The sequence below is a fragment of the Triticum dicoccoides genome, chromosome 6A (assembly GCF_002162155.2).
Source record: "Triticum dicoccoides isolate Atlit2015 ecotype Zavitan chromosome 6A, WEW_v2.0, whole genome shotgun sequence".
Classification (NCBI taxonomy): Eukaryota; Viridiplantae; Streptophyta; class Magnoliopsida; order Poales; family Poaceae; genus Triticum; species Triticum dicoccoides.
In genome coordinates this window covers 165680949-165691609 of record NC_041390.1, presented here as the reverse complement: position 1 = coordinate 165691609, position 10661 = coordinate 165680949, and the positions used below count along the sequence as shown (strand labels likewise).

Below are 10661 nucleotides of genomic sequence, written 5' to 3'. Positions count from 1 at the left end.
TTCAGCACCTGCACACACAAAAGCAAATACTTGCACCCAACACGGGCAATAGGGTTGGCAATCCCCTTGAACTCGTTACTTGCAACGATCAAATCTTGTATAGGTAGATGGGTAAATTGCAAACTAAAATAAAAGTAAATAAATTGCAGTAAAGTATTTTTGGATTTTATAATATGATTAAAGTAGACCCGGGGGCATAGTTTTTACCAGAGGCTTCTCTCTTGAACACATAGCATACAGTGGGTGAACAAATTACTGTTGGGTAATTGATAGAAAAGTGCATAGTTATGACATTATTCATGACAATGATCATGTATATAGGAATCATGTCCAAGACAACTAGAACGACTCTTGCCTGCCTTTACTACTATTACTCCACCAATCGACCGCTATCCGGCATGCATCTATGGTATTAAGTCCATGACAAATGGAGTAACGCCTTAAGAAAGATGACATGATGTAGACAAAGTAAAGCAAATTAATATGAATAAACCCTGTCGTTTTACCCTTGGTGGCAATAATACAAATACATGTCATGTCCCCTTCTGTCACTTGGATATAGAGCACCGCTAGATTGAACCCATCACAAAGCACCTCTCACACTAAAGATAAATCATTCTAGTTGGTCAAACCAAACAGATAGATCGGAGAGATACAAAACTATATCAATCATGCATAATAAAGTTCAGAAAAGACACAATTACTTTCAATGAATAATCTGATCATAAATCCATAATTCATCAGATCCCAACAAACATGCCGCAAAAGAAGATTACATCGGATAGAATTCCAAGAAGATCCTGGAGCACATGGTATTGGAGATCAAAGAGCAAGAAAAATCAATCTAGCTACTAGCTATGGACCTGTAGGTCTATGGTGAACTACTCACGTATCATCGGAAGGCAGCAAGGATGATGTAGAAGCCCTCGGTGATCAATTCCCCTTTCGACAGAGTACAAAAAAGGTCTCCAGATTGGATCGTGGAATAACACAAGCTTGTGGTGGCGGAAAAAGTGTTTCGGGTGTCTCTCTGGTGTTTTGGGAATATTTTGGAAATTATAGGGTTGTAATTAGGTCAAGGGGTGCTACAGAGGTATGCTACTTGTGAACTGCGTTGGGATTTCCCCGAAGAGGAGAGGACGATGCGGTACATTAGAGATAAGTATTTGCCTCAGTTAGGAACCAAGGTTATCAATCCAGTAGGATAACCAAGCAACAACTCGTTAGCAGCACCTGCACACAAACAACGAATCCTTGCAACCTAACGCGAACAAGGGGTTGTCAATCCCTTGAAGGTTACCAGCAAGATTAAATTGTATAGTTTTTGATTGATAGATCAGACAAAAATACAAAATAAAATAAATAAAATAAAAATACAACAAGGTATTTTTGGTTTTAACATATGATAAAAGATAGACCTGGGGGCCATAGTTTTCCCTAGAGGCTTCTCTCTTGAAAATAACATACGGAGGGTAAACAAATTACTATTGGGTAATTGATAGAAGAGCAAATAATTATTATGATATCCAAGGCAATTATCATATATAGGCATCATGTCAGAGAAAAGTAGACCAAAATGATTCTGCGTCTACTACTATTACTCCACACATCGACCGCTATCTAGCATGCATCTAGTGTATTAAGTTCATGAAAGTTAGAGTAACACCTTAAGCAAGATGACATGTTGTAGACAAGATAAACTCACATATGAATAAACTCCATATTTTTACCCTTAATAGCAATGCTACATATGTATCATGTCCCCTTCTGTCATTGGGATTGAGCACCGCAAGATTGAACCCATTACAAAGAACCTCTCCCATTGCAAGAAAAATCAATCTAGTTGGCCAAACTGAATCAATAGATAGGAGAGAAATATGAAGCTATAGTAATCATGCATAAAATAGTTCAGAGAAAACTCAAATAATATTCATGGATAGATCTGATCACAAACTCACAATTCATCAGATCCCAACAAACACACTGCAAAAAGTCATTACATCGAATAGATCTCCAAGAACATCAAGGAGAACACTGTATTGAAGATCAAAGAGAGAGAAGATGCCATCTAGCTACTTGTCGTGATGGGTGCACAGAAGAAGCCATGGGATGGCTAAAGAGAGGAGGAGGCTCGAGGGCACTTGTGGGATCCAGAGGCGAGGTCGGCATGAGCGAGTGCGGGACGCAAGACATACCCAGGTTCGGGGCTCTCTGGAGAGATAATACCCCTAGTCCTGCCGAGTGTGGTTTATATGTTGTAGTATAGGGTTGCTCCTAGAGCTGTATTGAGGAAGAAGGGAGGCTGGCCAAGGCTTAGGTAGTCCCTCCTTATTAGGTGTAGCTAGCTAGGTGTGTGTGGCCCATATGCATGAGGGCTCCTGGGGGTTTTATAGGTCAACCCCATAGGGGTACAATGGTAATGTTACAAGGTCATGGGGCCAGGTTGTCAGCGTCTGGGAACTCGGTGCTGGGACCCGCCAGGTTCCCCGGGCACAGGACCCATCGGGTACGGGGGCAATGTTTGTCGTCTTGTCGATCGTCAGGGCGTGGCTGAGTTGAGTCGGCTGTAGTGGTGCTCTGTCAGGTCGCCGCTTGCTAGCGTCATGGCTGATGACGGGTGCACTGTTGCCATGCCGAGCCTGGTCAGCGGCTAGGTGGGGGACACTGTTGCCTCATCCGGCTGACCAAAGGCATGGGCGGGGCACTTGGCTTCGGTCATCAGTTGGTGGTGACTCGTCCCATCGTACGGCTGGGATGGGACGGCTGCTGACCCTTGGCCAGGTTGGAGTGCACGCCAAGGGGGAGTTGGCTTGTTGGATAAGTCTTGGTTCGCCGGCTCGGCCGCCTTGGGCTGGCTTGTTGGAGAAGTCTTGAGGATTAGGCCGGGATGAGGGGGCTTGGCCGGGTCGAGCGACCCAGCCGAGCGCGAGCCGTCTTGATCGGCGATGCCGGCCCCGTTGTTTTTCCAAAGGATCGGGGTATCGTTGCCTGCCCGGGGTCCATCCCCTCGAAAGTAGTCCCTGAAGCTGCGAAGGTCCACCGTGTTTGGATGGAAGGGCCTTCGCAGTTTCCCCTTTGAAGGAGGTGAATCTTGAGGCTGTCGGGTCCGGCAACACCCACTGTGTGCCGGCTTCCGGAAGCCGGATCGTGTCGTCTTGATAGTGGTGGGAAACCGAGGAGTCCACCGAATCTTGGAGACAATCTTTCAGGCCTGGCGCGGGTGCCATGTGGCGTCCGAGAGACGAAGGGGCCTGACAGGCCACGCACGCGATAGGACAGGGCGATGCACAGGGGCCCGTGGCCGCGCACCTACGGCCCACGTGCGCGGATTTATTGCGGCGTCTGCGAGTCGGTTGCCATTCTCGTGGCAGTTATTGCGCGCGTACGTGCGCAGTTATTGCGGGGAAGTGGGGGATGAGGGAGTCCTGGACTAAGGGGTCCTCGGGCGTCCGGCCTGTTAGCCATGGGCCGGACTCACTACAAGGATACCTCCTATAAAGCAACACATATTCTACATCGTTTTGATTATTCGTTGCAAAATTCATAGTAGATACGCATATAAGCGGTGTAGGATATGCGTTGCAGACTTGCAGCTCGTGGCCCTGTTCATGGTGCAACAGATCTTGTATGTTGCGCGATATTTGTTGCAAATTGTATCTATTATAATACTCCAAATATACATTATTAAAAATAAAAATTAATTCAGCACAAAAAGAAATTAATTAGACACGCCCGTACACATAATGAATGTGGCGCGGAAATCTTTCTTTTAGGGATATGCCCGTACACATATGTCCGTGCATTGCAACGGGAGAGTTTTTTTGCGAGAAGCATCGGGAGAGATAATTGATGTGTCCATCAAAACGTTCTCCACAACAGTGGCGCGACAGAGCGGAGAGTTGTGGTGTTCTCGTGGGTCATGTTTGGTCCACGAGATGTTTATAGTAGTGGGGTTGGTCCGAGTGACGGCCACTACCCGACTCATGCCTTTTTTCCCTTCATGTCCACCTCCTTATTGAGGTTATGGTGACCTCCCGATTTCTTTAAAAACATATCAGCATTTTTTTGGAAAAAGCGTTAATTTCTGGAAAAGGCAAAAAAACTTGAAATAGGAAGATTTTTTTAAAACTCACAAAATATTTTTTGAAAATAAGACCATTTTAAGGCGGAGAAACGGATATTTTTCGAATTTGTGAAACATTTTTTTAAATGGAAACTTGTTTTGAACTTTCAAAACCATTTTGAAAAATGTGTTTTCTATCACGAACATTATTTTGAAATTGTAAACATTTCATAAAAGTATTTTTAGAATTACTATTAATTTTAAAATGAAATTTATTTCGTAAGTCTCGAAAAAATTGGATTTTTTTAAAATGCAAACATTTTTTTAATTTCGAGAAATTTTTTAACCAAAATATAAATTTAAAGTTCCAAATAATTTTGAAAATTTGAATTTTTTGGAAATTCTAAGATTTAACAAAAATTATTACAAGAAACGAAATTTATGAGAAAGGAAAATATATCTTGGAAGGGAAATTTGAAAAATAGAAAAAAAACACAGAAAAAAGGAAATGGGCCGGCCCAACATTGGGTGACAGATGGGAAGCTCCAACTATATGTGGCTCTGTGCGACAAATAAGGTTCCCCAGCAGCATGCGCAGGATATAAAAATGTGGGGCTTTTCTGGGCCTTAGCGCGTGCAGCCCACGTACAAAATTCTAGACAAAACTCTTTTGTTTTCTTTTCTAGCAGGTGGACCACAAAAATTTAGTACCACCTTGGATATAAAAAAATATATTTTCAACGATGAATGGATGAAAAAATTGGCGAAAGGCACTTTGCTTTATTAGTAGGTATAGATATAGATATAGATATAGATATAGATATAGATATAGATATAGATGTGACGCGAAAATCCGTGCTGACCGTCCGAGCAAAACCAAATTGTGCGAAGTCCACCACTTTTATTCTCTGATCCAGATTGATATTCTCCTTCAAGTCCGGATCGATCTAGGTCTACTACGACACAAATCGCTCATCCAATCTCCCCTCGCTGAGCAGGAAGGCTGGAAGGCGGCGACGACCCAGGTAGCGGCGGGAAGGCGGAGACGGACAGGGGAACGGCGGCTTTGCGTGCAGCGAAGAAGGGAGAAGCAGCAAGGCCGCGGTAGGAAGGCTGCAAGTCGTCTGCTAGCATCCCCTACTCCTCTGCCCGCCCCTCCAGCCTGCCCGCTGGCGGCGCTCTACTCCTTCGGCTACCCATCTTCTCCTTCACCGTGTACGACGGCGAGACTAACCTCCGCGGTAACCCTCTTCCTCCCTTATTCCCATCTCCTCTCATCCAGTCACCTACTTGTGGGAACCTCGAGACATGGCCGTGGGATGTAGGGGGATTTGGTAGATGATGAAGGGATGGATCGTCAGATTGGAGAGATGGATCCATTCCCCTTTGTTTGTGATTAAATCATTTGAGAGAGGAGCTTCGGGGTTATTATAGTTTCAGAGATGTACTCTACCATCAGGGCTATGTTCAGTTGTTTGGGATTTGTTCCCAACAGGGAATTAATCACCATGGGGTTTGTGTGAAACCTCTGTTTATCACTCTAATCTCTGTTGGGGTTTGACCCATATCCCTCTTAATCCCTGTCAACTTCATTGTTGTTCGGTTGGTCAGGGCTTGAACAAAATTTGTACAGGAATACAGTTTAAACGTTGCACTAAGTAAACATTCATATCTGAATTCAGTTTGTACCAGGAATGTTTGAAATATTCAGAAAATGTAGTGCAAGCATTGCACTGAGTAAACATTCATCTCTGAAACTAACAATTAATTTCTATTTCTAATGTGAGTTAACATTCAGGGAATGTATTCCTCCCCCCTTCTATTTCTAATGCGATCCCTCACTGTCATATCCATTGCGAAACTAATAACATTTAAGTTCTAGTTTTAGTATAGAGTACATGTATATATGGGAGTAAGTCAACACAAGTGAGCATATCAGAACAATGACCCTAATCTGTAACATAATAGGAAAATATATGTTTTAATTTACACAAGAGTCTTCAAAAAATATAACAGATGCCTGCTAAACTTAACGACGACTTTAGGAATCTATATCGAGTAGTACTCTGAATCTACTGTCAGTTTTTCTATCCAAATTTGCATAAGAAGGACAAGATGAGAGACGATGGCATGAACCTCTATATTTTCATATGTTAAGAGTAATACTTGGACCTATCTCCAATTTGTTGGAGTACATACACTTATGTCATTTGTTGACAAGAAGATTATATCTACTTCAGAGTATTTTCTGAAACACAAGTGGAAAATAATGCACCTTGATTAAACTTCTTGTTAACTTCCATTTGTTTCCCTTAACATGTGAATGCCTCTCTGTTTCCTTGAAGATCAATGCTTTTGTTTTATTTTTGCTCGAGTGTTTGTTGTGTTCAGCTCAGCTCAGTTCGTTGCCGGTTTCAGTCAACCAAGAAAGAAAAAGGAAATCCTTGACTTTTTGTGTATATTTCGTATGTCGTATGTTCAGAATATTTTTGCTTTTAGTGAATTGTTAGATCAAAGGATTCAAATTTGTACAACATGGTTCCAGGTGTTTGGGAATAGCTGAACTTTGGCAGCTGCTGCTGGTGTTGTATCATGATGGAAATTCAGTCGATCAGCAATTGAATTTGACTATTTGAACATGCTAGCTGCTGTCGTACAAGAGGTGAAGGGTAGTTATACTGTTTACTGCTTGTGATGTACTATGTGTTCACAAATTTTACCTAGATGTATTATGTGTTCACAAATTTACATTCATTCTATGAGACTGTGACGCTGGACACAATACCACAATAAAGGTCAGCTTCCAATGTGATTCTGTTATTTACATTCTTAGTATCATTGCCACAACCTATGTCATCTTGGACATGAAACTTACTACTCTAGTGCTTCTGCATGCAGGTTTGATGGATAAAGGAAGTCACCGATCTGAAAATGTGGAGCCTAGTTGAAGTGATGAATTCATTACTGTTATTTTTTATTTTATGTCCATGTACTTTATAATTTGAACAAGAAGATTTGTAGGTGTGACTGCCCTAAAGTGTCCATACTAGATCTCAAATACGTTGGTGTTGGTTGTGCTGTTTCCTAAACATTCTTACACATGTTATTGTCAAAGAAAAAACATTCTCACACATGTTCATATGTACCTACATCCGGGTTGTTGCATATCTCATAATCATCATAGAAGTGTTAAATTGGCTGGTTCCATGAAATCGATCAATACATTGGTGTTGGTTGTCTCCTTGCCAATATATCATGAGGGCATCTCTAACTTGGAGGGGAACAACAATGGAGTGTTAGTGTTAATCTCTTTGCACCAGAATAATGTAGCTGCAGCTTTTCTTCAATTAGCTGTAGCGTTTCTTTAGTTAATTGTGCTTTTCTTCAGTTAGCACGGCAAATACCCTGTTCAGCACGTCGCAAATAATCTTTCTTGTGTTGTGCACGTCTCTGTTCTTTGCCACTCTGATTCGCGTGAGTTGAATTCAGTTCATCGTTGATCCACACCGTGAGTCGATCCTAGCCTGATTTCCAAAGCATACCGCAAACGTCTGGTCACATTTTGAATGGAATTTAACAAAAAAGATGATGCAAATTAAAATAAAATGAACAATTTTTATTGAAACTTAAATATTCGTTCCATACAGCCGGACTATATATTGCCCAGACAATTAAAACTTCTAAAAAACTTAACCTCCCCTATACTTGATGGTGATCTCATACGCCTGGCCGGTGGCACCTCCGTTGTTGTCGTCGGAGTCGGGCTTCCAGCGGCAGAAGAGAGAGAGCGGAGTCACGGTAAGGATTCCCGACCGCCGCCTGGAGCTCACGGATGATCCTGTTCACGTGCTCGGCCGCGGCCACCAGGGACATGGGCGCAGGGAGAGACAGGCGGCGGCACGGTGATCTCGCATGGAGACCACTGCTTGCCATACTTCAGCATCTTCTTGTTGAGGCGGTGGAGACGATGCTTTCTCATCTTCGGTGTGATCTTCGACTGGTCGACGACCCAGTCCATCACGTCTAGTCACATCTCTCTGACAAATGTCACACGCGTATAGTCCGCATGCGGCGCGGGCAGCGCTCTCATCCAGCCCGCTGCTTCAATGCCTGTCCCAATGGCAACCCGTGTCCGCTCCGGGCCCGCATGGATGTAGCGTGCAGAGCGGATGTGCGTTTGCGCAGAAAAGGGGCCGACGCGGGAGATGTTTTTGGGCGGTTTCGGACTGTCCATGCGTACGTGGCGGCGGTCTGGGCGCCCGCAAAGGTACCCATTTGTTTGCATCTGGTTTGCGAGATTTTGGACTACCTGAGTGCTCCGTGGACCAATGAGATACCATGCTGGATGGCAAACTATGTCAGGACATGTACGTTGATCTGGACGTTTGCGATGTTTTGAGGGTCCACATTAGCGCTGACCCCCAAAATGGATACACTCTTTATCCGTAGACTGATCCGAGCTGGTCCACAAACAGTGATGCGATAGCTGGCCATACAACCATATTCACATCCATTTCGAAAACAAATTAGAACGAATCGGACAAATTTCACCAAACACGACGCAATTCATTAAAGTTCATTCGTAGTTTACATAAAACTTAGGATATTTCATCCGTTTTACTAAAAACTAAAAAAACACTAGGTTAACTTGTAGCGGGCAGTGACCTGTACGTATGGTTACCTTGACCGGTCGAACTACCGTCGCCGTCCGTGTAGTCCTTTGAGCGGCAAAAGGGCGCTAGGGTGTGACAGCCCTGCCCGGCTGCCGCCTGGCGCTCGCAGAGGAGTCGCTCTGCTTCCTCTTGCACCGCGCGGAGGGCCTCCACGGCCAATGCGGGCCCCGACCATGGTGCTCTCGAGCGGTAGCGAATGTGTGTCATTTAGTGACCACTCTTTGCTGATCCTAGCGAGCAACCTATCCAGGCGGCGGCGGCAGCGGCGGCACCCCTCGACCTTCTTCGCGTTGGTGAAGGAGCAGTCACGGATCATAGCCTCTGCCAGGTTTAGGTCCTCGCGGACCCAAGCCCATGCCTCGTCGAAATTGGCAAACACGGAGTGGCCCGCCGCGTTGCACTACTCCGGTCATGTTGCCTGCCTGGTCGCCCTCTGCTCGGCCGACGCGATGGCCCGCGATGAGGAGTCGGCTCCGCTGCAGCCACTAAGGTAATGGAGGAGGCGACGTGCGGCTTTGCAATCGCCAGCGGCACCTCCTCCTTGACGGACTTCCCGCGCCAGTTGTGGAATTGTGGCAATGCCGGTAGGTCGATCCAGGCATAATGGTTGTGCGACGACGAGGACGGCTCCACCTTCATGCGACACCCGATCTAGACTCCGCAGTTGCATGGGGAGGGCTCCTCCATAAACTGATGGGGTACTGTGTTGGATGGCAAAATGTGTCCGGACCGCTTGGTCCGGATGGATGCGAGTGGTTTAGGGATCTAGTTGGAGATGCCCTTTGACCTCATATGCACTCCCTCCATTCCTAAATATAAGTTCTTTGTTTTTTTTGACATGGAAAAGCTCTTCCATCAAACAGTTTGCCGAACAATGTCATCGGCAACCAAGTCCTAGGCAAAGGTAGGAGCACCGCCCGGCCATACGGCTTGGGGTTCGGTGACCATCTTCATCCCAAATGCCGCTAGGGCGTCCACCACTTTATTACAATCTCTAGGAGCGAAAACTACCGAGAAAAAAGAGAATCTCTAAAAAGACATGTACTCCGTCCGTTCCATAATATAAGAACGTTTTTGACACTACACCAGTGTCAAAAACGTTCTTATATTATGAGACGGAGACGTTTTTGACACTACACTAGTGTCAAAAACGTTCTTATATTATGGGACGGAGGGAGTATTTAGGAACAGAAGGAGTAGGTTAGAACATGGAAGCTAAGAAATTTGTTGTGTTTTGGATTAATTTTTTCTATTGTTTGAGTAATAGAATTCATTTTTTACTTCCATACATGTTGCACTAAGATTGTACAAACATAGAAGAAGCATATTCTGTTTAGCGCAAATATATGTGCACGTGCCTGTCATGGGCCAGATGATAATAATAACAAAATATATTATAATTTCCTCAAAAAAATATAATTTGTTTCACTCCAAATTATTAGTCTCGCTTGTATTTCTTTTTGGTTTCGCTCCATTTTTTCCTTTCTCTCCGTTCTCTCCCGCCAATAGCGACTAATCTGCCAAAGAAAAATTTAAGTACGCGTGCTTCATTACCATGGCCCCACATCTCATAGGCATCCAGGACGGAGACTAACATCGGTCAAACAGATTGCGATGAGGTAACTGCGCAAATAAAATCGGAAACCTCCCCCCATATCAGTGCACGGTTCCCTTCCTCGTCTCGCGCTGGATCCATCGCACGCCCGGAGGCCGGTGGCGGAGGCATCACCACAAGCTGAGCAAGGTTAGTTGCCGACCTACTCCCTCACAACTATCCTCTCTTGCTCCCTATTCCACCGATCTGTGCTCTTAATCAATTCACGTCTCTCTTGCAAGGCAAATCCGGCTGGTAGATTGTTCAGATCCGGCTGGTACGTGTTGGTAAAATCCTGCGTGTTCATCTAGTAAGTGCCCCGCTCCCTATC

At 44.6% G+C, this 10661-nt stretch overlaps 1 long non-coding RNA gene across 2 annotated transcripts; it reads left to right on the top strand.

The window, feature by feature from the left end:
- Nucleotides 1-4909: 4909 nt before the first annotated feature.
- On the top strand, nucleotides 4910-7213 carry LOC119319074. Of its 2 annotated transcripts, XR_005154341.1 has the most exons (4): nucleotides 4910-4946; nucleotides 5062-5304; nucleotides 6609-6858; nucleotides 6962-7213. It is a non-coding gene; the product is annotated as an uncharacterized LOC119319074 (long non-coding RNA). The 2 variants fall into 2 exon arrangements; XR_005154340.1 differs by lacking the exon at nucleotides 4910-4946 and having other exon boundaries at nucleotides 4960-5304.
- The last annotated feature ends 3448 nt before the right edge of the window (nucleotides 7214-10661 follow it).